This window comes from Pezoporus flaviventris, unplaced genomic scaffold (assembly GCF_033815535.1).
Source record: "Pezoporus flaviventris isolate CSIRO_AGI_PZ_B2104156 unplaced genomic scaffold, CSIRO_AGI_Pfla_v1 ptg000055l, whole genome shotgun sequence".
NCBI lineage: Eukaryota > Metazoa > Chordata > Aves > Psittaciformes > Psittacidae > Pezoporus > Pezoporus flaviventris.
In genome coordinates, this window is record NW_026892603.1 from 6,726,162 (window position 1) to 6,735,445 (window position 9,284).

The following is a 9,284-nucleotide window of genomic DNA, read 5'->3' on the forward strand; positions in this document are numbered from 1 at the left end:
CTGTGCCTTTTCTTTCTTTTTTTTTTAATGATTTTTCTCATTTTTGCTCTAATCTCTGTAATTGTGATAACAGCAATTTGAACTACCCTGCCCTTTTTCCTGGTGAGTAATTTAATTTGAAAGCAACTCCTATTCTCAAATTCAGTAACTTTAGGGAAGAGTTGAAACAGAGACTATCAAAAAGGTTTAAATAACTGAATCATTAAGATTCTATAACATCCTCTCCATGACAAAGATGGTAATGAGAAGAGGAAATAGCATTCTATACAATGCATTCATTGGGAAAATAGATGTAATGAAACTTAAGCACAGAAAATAATACAAATGTAGCTTGTTCTCATTATATTCTGAAGACTGACATTTCTGTATCCCTTTCTTCCTGCCATTATTACTCTTCCATGGAAATCAAACCATGCTTTCCTCTTAGAAGTCACATTTTGTTCAACATACCATATAAACGTATCACAGAAAATTGTAAGGCCAGATATGCAGTCAAGCTGTTAAGATTATTTCTTTACCATTCATACAAATTGGAAAACAAATCTTACTCTCAAATCTAAATGCAATATTTATCAATCATTACAACTATATTAAGATTTATTAAGTATAGAACAGCCTTTCGAAACATCCCAAATAAGTCTCCATGTGCAATAAGGAACCAATAGCATCCCATTGAAACACAAAGTGAAATCATGAGTTCTTAGGAGACTTGCATGCAGATTATTACTCCAGTCATCCATAATAATCAGGGATTTGCCATCTGCAATGAAAAATGAGTAAGACATTACTGGTAGTTCCATAGCTCACTCTCCTTGGTGGCCTTGATCTAAACTCTCAAAATATCCTATGATCATGAGCACAGAAGGGAGACTGGTGCAGTGAGGCCCAGTACTCCTTACCTCATAAAATGTGATATGAACTCAATGCAGTGAGGCACAGTGTAAATAATGTTTTCATAATCTTCATCTAAAATCAATCAAATGAACCACAGGCATGTGTTAGCAAAGGATTCCTTGTGCAGAGGCAATAATGGACTGGAAGAAGATGCTACTCATTACTCTTTAGACTCACCTATAATGATGTGATGTTTGACAGGTGGGGATTTCTCCTCTCTCCCCATCTGTCTTGCTTCTTTTAGCATAATTCCAGCACTCAGTGCCTATTGGCCCCTGCATCAATAAATATCCCTGTGTTTCTAGTGTTACATCTTCACTTGACATAACAAAAGAATGTGTTCTTCTGTATACCCAGTTCTGTTTCACATAGCTTTGGCAACTGCCAGATGGAATAGGAAGAGATACTCTGATTTCAGTAGTTGACAGAACTGGTACACAGAGAAAGCCAACCAGCAACAACCAAAAAGGAACAGGGCATTACAGAAAACCTTTATGTTAACACCAGAGTCCAAGGCCAAACGCATCACTAAATAAGATTCAAACCTCACCCTTTCCTGCCCCCAGCTGTCACCAGACCTATCAGACCTAAACAATTCCTAAGTTCATGTTTTTCTTCACTGATTCATTATAAGTGCTCCTGTACGTTGATAGTGCAGTGGCTATAAAGCACAGATCACACTGAATACATTCCAGAAAGAGAGGGGCAAAATGAGTGCAACTCAGCACCCATCTACTTTCCGAAGACCAAACTATATGCAAACTTGGGAATCACTCCACGGGCAATCTCGGGTACCTAATGTACCAATCACACACCTTAGACTTGGGATCCTTCATATAGACAGAGTTCCCAGCCACCTTCATACATTAGCTCTCAACCATTGTACTCCTCCAAGCAAGGACCTGTTAGAAGAAGACAGGAGTGTGAATCAAGTGAAAAGACCTGGATGCTCTTCATGGCTTCAGCTATCCAGCTTTCTTTTTTTTTTTTTTTCCTATCCCATTGATGAAGTCAGCTCCCAGTAAAGAAGGGAGAGAAAAGGTGAGGAGGCATATAAGGAAAACTTACAGTTTATAGTCTTATACTGTAAAGTCTTGTCTTATATTGGAATAGTCTTTTACCCCCATTTGAATTTGTGGCCACCACTGCATACATGCATCTGTCTTTAGAAGATGAATGTGTCACCTTGCAGGTACATCTTTGGATCTGGTGAGTTGGGGCAAGGGCAGAGGACTTGTCATGGACATTTTTCCTACTGAAATCAAGCATTTTGATCTGAGTGACATAAAAAGGCTCTGTGACTCTGGTAAAAAAACATGGACAGCTTGCTACAGATCTCACATTAATTCCTTATTTTCTAAAATTTCAGTACAGCAAATTCCAGGGCAAGCTTGCCTAGAGAAGAATTTTAATGTGTACAGAAACTTCTTTCCAACACTTCACATGACATTACCAGGCACGTGACAAACTCTGGATGGAGCATTTAGGACACCTGACATCTAGAGCATTCACATGCCTTTTCAGTGACAGCTGCTGAGAAGAAATAGCATCCTCCAGCTGCACAACTTTATCCTTCCCTCACTTGTGAATTGAGATGTTTGGCTTTAAAGTGGCACTCTATACTGTACTCTTAAAACTGCAATTGTCACTTGATGAAAGGAAGCCAAATGCTCCATCAGTGACATCTGACAGCAAATAAAAGTCTCTTCCTAAGGGCATAATGGGCAGGATGCAGCCATATCATTCTTTCCTCTTATTAAATCACACTATCAGTGGGACTAACTATCAGATAATAGACCCTTGGACTCCACAAAATTACACAAAACAGAAGCATGGTAAAAAGGCAAGTGCATGCTCCTCCTCAGAACTGAGCACCATGACATTCCATGAATAAATAGATGTGATTACTCCTCCAAAGAAAGCCCAAGGAAAACATCTGGCACGAATGCAAGGCCAGGTACCCTATCACCTTAATCCTGGTCTTCACAGGGGTGTGAAACCATACGGGAGGAAAGAAACAGCAGTTCCTCATTATCTGCATTCACTTGCAGGATAAATTTTAAAGAACAATAAAATATATGCACAATAATTGCCAGACAGTTAAACAAGGATGAAAAGCATGACCAGATGAAAAAAAAGTCTGAGTTTGTCCATTCTTTCTTCCCACAGCTGCTGTCTGGCCACAATCTCCTTCTCAAGTCTAATTAACAGGCCAAATTAAGTCCTCATGTTACTCTCTTCAGCAGAGATTTCACGTGGCATACATTTGCACTAATGCGCTATGGTAGAGAATTTTTTTAAGCAGCTCTCTGGTAGTATTTAGATGTTGAAGAATCTGATTTCATAAAGGGCTGAGTGTTCTAACACCCAGATATTTTCTCTGTATAAGGAAACTAAGATGTCAAAGACAATTCAGAGTCAACTAATTAAAACTCTAGAGGAGGCAGATCCACTGTAGTCACTGTATCAGGCCTACCAGGCACACATACTCTACATTATCTTCAATGACGCTATTCACCAGTGGTTAGGAGCCTTAAATGTGCCCCATAAGTCAAAGATTTGTAGCCTTTATGTATGCTGTACCTAGACACAGTGACCCTGAGTTATTTATCACATTTCTTTTATCTAATATACAGAAAATAATGCTGCTAATAGCAATTAAATATCAGGTTAAATACTGATAATAGATTTTTGTTACTTCTTAATCTTTTCTGTATTTACTCCTATGATACTATTTTCAAATTATAGCTCAACTCCAAAGGACCCACATGGGACTAGAAAAAAGATGCCCTCTTGAATACAAACACCTGCAAGGCCAAGGACAGGACTCACTTGTCTTATCCCACTTGATCAAATAGGAGCAACTTAGTTGGGAGATCCCCACTAACTCAGACTATCTATGTCCCTACTACATCCTCCCTAGAGAAAGGCTGACAATATCTCCTCTTCAGTATAAGAAGTATGAGAAAACATGTGAGTTACCAGAATCCTTCTACTTCTATCTATCCTCACTTAGGAGAATAGGAGGAAGGGATTCTTACTGTGAAAAGCCTCCTTAGCATTATTTGGTGATCCAGCTTGGATCAATAAGACACCCTGCTTCTGTTTCTTGCACAAGGAAGGACAAATTCTGTGTTGTGTGGGATAAGTAATGAGTGAATTTGGGCCTTCCCAGGGAGATGTCTAGAGCAGGCCTGAAACTAGAAGTAACTCATATGCAGGGTGAGGAAGGAGAAGAGACATATCAGTGCCTTTATTTCTGAATGCACAGTAAGCCTGGACCCCAGTGCCCCAGTCAAAAGCAGCATGCAAGTTACTTTAACTGACCCCAGTTTATGCACAGAACATTTTATTCTAGAACGTGCATCCTGTGAATCCCCCTGGTAACTAGCTAACGGCCAGCAAAATATGCCCTGGCAAATGCCCATTAAACTTCACATAATGTTTTGACACCAAAGTGGCTTTATCTCTAGTTTGTAGTCCCATTTTTTTTAATCATCCTGCAGTACTAGATAAACTTTGAAAATCTGTTCATTATTTGATGTTTCCCTTATTCAGAAAAAAATTACAACAAATAAATGTTGAGGAAATAAAAGGAAACCACTTTGGTATTTTCAGTGGTGCTATTAACAAGACAAAGAAAAGATACATTTTCAACATTCTTGACCAGAATATAAAGTCCTCAGTTTTGCCAGAGAGATGATTTGGGTATAGAGAGCTTCATTATCAAAGGTCTCAGCAGTTCTTGTCTGTATCCTCCCCAACAGCATCCTGAATGTCACAAACACTTCCTGGGAAAGTAATTTTGATCTTCCCCAGAAAGCTATTAAAAGTAACCTGAATTTTACAGATACAGCACTTTAACCTGTGAAGTTTAAAAAGCCAGTAGCCCTTCTTAATTATTTAATGAAGATTTAGCCCTGGGTATTAGCTCTTGGGCAGAGCCATATGTCAAGTATATGTCTTATAATTTGTTACTGAAGGATGAACAGTAATGTCTGTTGCTACCTTAGGAGATAGGCTTGACCCAGGCAATACTTTGTTAATAGTTTGCAGGGTGGGAGGACTTTAAATTTCCATCATTTTTAATGATTCATTTGTGTTTTAATGGGGATCCAGGTTCACTTCACATCCTTGGGCCACTGCAGACATTTTACCCCCTTGAGTTAATCCTGTGTTCATTCCCCAAAATGAATATTCATACCATTCAAATGCAATTTTTAATTAACTACACCAGCAGCATTATCATTATTGCACCTGAAAGATCCAAAGTGAGATCAGGGAAATGCTGCCACAATAGAATTCACTAAATTCTGCTCACATTCCCTTCTAAGGCTGATCACCTTTAAAGTATGAGAATAAACTGGGGGATAATGTAAGACAGATCTAATTAAGATAATGAACTGGAGATTATGAACATTGCTACTCTGTGTCTGAAGAATTTTAATATTAGTCTAACAGAAGGTTAAGGATTTATAAAAGGGAAGATACAAAAATATACGAGAGCTTTTTGGACAAAGCTGATGATTCGGCACTTAAAATGTATAAATACAAGGGATAAAGCAAAATAAACCAGCATATTTCAGGAAACATAAATCATAATTTCTTTTAATTAATTTACTCAATACTTGCATAGAACACAGGATGAGAGAGTCCTCCTTGCAAAGTGAGCAATAAGAAGAAAGCAGGCAGGGAAACATTCTGAAAAGCTGAGGGCACTTATAAGGTTATACTGTGTAGAGTTTTATCCTAGCTTCACCTCATATGGCTATTATGGCCTTGGATTAATTTTTCTTGAGGGAGCAGCCTAATTAGCTTGCCAGCAGCAGCAAGGAAAGGAAGGGAAAGGGAGGGAGGCAGGCAAAGACAGAGTTAAATGAGCTGTTAGGTAAAATAGAGATAATATCAATGAGACCTACTGTTCTTTTTCTGTGAAGCTTCATCTTCCAAAACAAGGCAGCAGAGAGACAAATGTTTTAGGGTGAAACTAGAATTTAACAATTTTCTGTAATCAATAGTGGATTGCCAAAAATCATCCTTCTTACATTTGCAGAGGTACATTCTTCAAATCAAGTGCCTGGGAACTGCTGCCTTGGAATGGCACCCCCAGATAATTCACTATAATTATCCTGCTAGAGATAAAGCTTTGCTCCAGAAAGACTCATTTTTACCCTTCTAGAATAGAAACATAGTTTACTAGCATATTTATTAAGGACTAAGTAAAATTGGGCCAGGCTTAGCTGACTCCACACTGAGGGCACACCGACTCCTCTGGCAAGAGGGGACATTGGGAAACCTGAAGTCTTGAGGGCTAAGTCAACACAGAGGCATGACTATAGTCCAGGTAGGCATAAACTGTACATCACCAGCAATGACAGCAGCATGTCTGCAGATTTTTTCCAATGCCTTGCCTAAAATTGTAGGTAAGTGCTGAGCTGTGAAGCCTCAGCTGCTGTAGTGGGGCTGTTCCTCATACTAGAGCTAGTGAGTGTAATGCCTCTGCTCCTGTGAGCCAGGGGCCTCATGGTGCAAGGAGTGCCACAGCTCCTGGAGATCATCTGCTCTGTGCTGCATCCTGTTACTGTATACTAACAGGTCCTCTGCTCTGCCCTAATACTTGTGGGAGTATAAACATGCCAAAATGTCCATGGTAGTATTCTGACTCACCACAGACTCCTTCACAGAGCTAAGATAGCATTGCTAGAGACAACAGGAGGCACTGGACCCTGCACTCGAGGGAGTGCAGAGTCTATAGTGGAGGCTAGTTACTGGACATGGTTGGGGAAGCAGCTGGTGACAGTCAGCCCAAAGCACCATTTCATGTTGTGTTGCCATAGCAATACAACATAAGGACAATGGAATCAAATTTTGCCTGATTAAAGAAAAGATTTAGCTTAGAAAATATCCTTTGACAGAAAGAAGTATCTGAGAATAAAATGAGAGTAATCTCATTTCTGGTTAATTTCTACTGCTCCAAAAAGGATGCCATGGACAATATGTAATGGCTCCAAAGTTCATTTCCAAGAGAACAGTTCTCAGTGTTGCTTCCTGTGCAATTTTCGTTTCATACACAGAGGTTGTACTGTAGATAAGCCTAATTGTCACTGGCTTCGCTGAAATAGCAGCACAACTTCTCAGTACTTAGGAACATCCACTTTCCTTGGAAAAATAGCTACCTATGGGTCTGGAGACTGAGAAATTCTATTTTTGCGGAGCTTTCCTTCAGCTTATTCCATTAAAAAAAAACCCAAACAACAGCTTTTTCCCCCTAGAGCAGCAAAGACATAATATCCATAACGTATTCTCTGCAAAGAGTAAAGCCTGTCTGTGAAGCAGACAGGTAATGCCTGGAGGCTTGTTCAGTGCTTGGGGTAAGCAAGAAAATAAGGACATAACCAGTCACACTGCTCATACACTGAACACCAAGCACATCGCTTTTATCCTCACTTCTCTCTTATTAGCACAACTTTAAATATAATTCCAAATGAAAACATTTGGCTGCAAATATTCATCCCCCCAAGGAAAGGGTAAGAGAACACACATACACCAGCTGTTCCTTGTGCTGCTCCATGCTCTACTGCATGTAACTCTGGTGTTTCGGTCATGAGCCCAGTACAAAACCCCAAAAGAATAAAGTGGAAACCAAGAACTGTCCTAATATCACTGAAAAAAGCCTGAAAAAAAAGTCAGAACAAGAGCACTGAAGCAATTACTTATAGGTCTGCCATCTGTGTACTATGCACCAGCTTACCAGGAGAAGACAAATTAAATGAGGAGTCATCTTCACTCCTTGAATCTTAAAATAGACTCTTAGGGTATGTCTTGAAAAAAAAAACCAGACAACTTTAAGAGTGGGCAAGCTTGATCTTTTAGAAAAATCTGGTTCATCTGAATGACTTGTATTGACCAAACTGACAGTGCACTGCAATAATCTGTTAATACTGCCCTGATTTGTACACATTAGATATGGCATTAAACACAGGCCACTGTGATTATGTGGGGTTGAAACAATATGGTATTTGGACAAGGAGCAAGGCGGACAGTCAGTGAGAAGACAAGGCACATACTTGTAAACACTTGAGTGATGGAAGGTTCCCTAGCCCTAGGAGGACTATCTCATCCTGCCAGTGAGCCCACACATTGTCCTCCATGAACTCAAGAGTTAAAGCAATTCTGAACACATAAATAGTTAATAAATATCTCTTTGCCTGGAAAAGACGGCTAGAAATATGTAGGTAACTTTATCGGACATTGTCTGCTGGTCGGGCTTGAAGAAGGCAGGTCTGCCTCCCTTCGGTAAAAGGAAACATGATTTCAGGGAGACTAAGTGACTTGTCTTAAAACCTTTTCCTCTAACTGCTGTATTCTTACTGCTACCTTGTATTAGAAGTGATCTAGTCACTAAACAGTCTAGTCACTGTTCACTGGAGATGGCAACTTAGTCAAACTGCTGGATGGTCCCTCGATTTCATTCCAAGAGTTAAAGGTACAAAAATTAAAACATTGAATGTGAGAAGAGAACACGGATAAAGTTGGCCGTCCAAACTGCTACAGGCTAGTGAAAAAATCTTAGCAAGGACAGATGCAAAATAATCTTGTTTCCCTCTATGATAGTTCAGATTATTTTTCAGACAGGTAATATAATTACAGTTTGATCATTTTTAGTGTAGCTCATAATCATCACAGAGAGATGAGACAGCACTTGTCATCTCTGATTTGCAGAGCAGAAATAGTTTTACCAGTATTTACAGATTCCCCCATTCTGCCCAGGAATTGTCAGGCTTAAAAAAAAAAAAAATTAAAATAAAAATAATAATAATAAAAAACCCAAACCCAAAGTGGTCTTAGTTCACATAGACACTAACCTACCTCTTGAATATTTTCTCCATCCTCAGGGAAGACAAAGAGGACAGAGAGACAGAGAGGATAAAGACATCTTCATAGATGGAGAACCAAGGCCTATCTGCAGTATCACTTAGGAAAATTATTTCTGCTGATTTAACTGGAAATGAACGAGATTAGTTGCTGTGAGATCACAATCTCAACTCCAAAATTGTTGCATTACAATTATTTCTCTTTTGCTGCCAGTGTTTATTGTCTTTTCGACACCACTGGATTTCATGGATACTTGAATTTATAAATATTTTCCTTCCTCAACATCTAAATCAGTAGTTCTGAATACTGTTTTACTCTCCGTTATCCCTCCAACTTTTGTTGCCCTCAAAACCATATTTCTATCCCACTCATATGCATAGAGATGAAAAGACAGAGATATGAGCTCATTCAAATCTCATCATCTGTCTTATGTCCAGTGTACCGTACATTAATGGAGCATTAAGGCTTTTGAGTTAAATCAAGGTAAAAAATTCAGTTATGATAATAAAGGCTGT

The 9,284-nt window shown here is 39.1% G+C and overlaps 1 long non-coding RNA gene across 1 annotated transcript; it reads right to left on the reverse strand.

The window, feature by feature from the left end:
• Positions 1 to 631: 631 nt before the first annotated feature.
• LOC133277392 (uncharacterized) lies at positions 632 to 9,084 on the reverse strand. The gene is made up of 3 exons (XR_009746187.1): positions 8,764 to 9,084; positions 1,710 to 1,796; positions 632 to 760 (listed from the first exon to the last, which is right to left on the reverse strand). It is a non-coding gene; the product is annotated as an uncharacterized LOC133277392 (long non-coding RNA).
• Between the last annotated feature and the right edge of the window lie 200 nt (positions 9,085 to 9,284).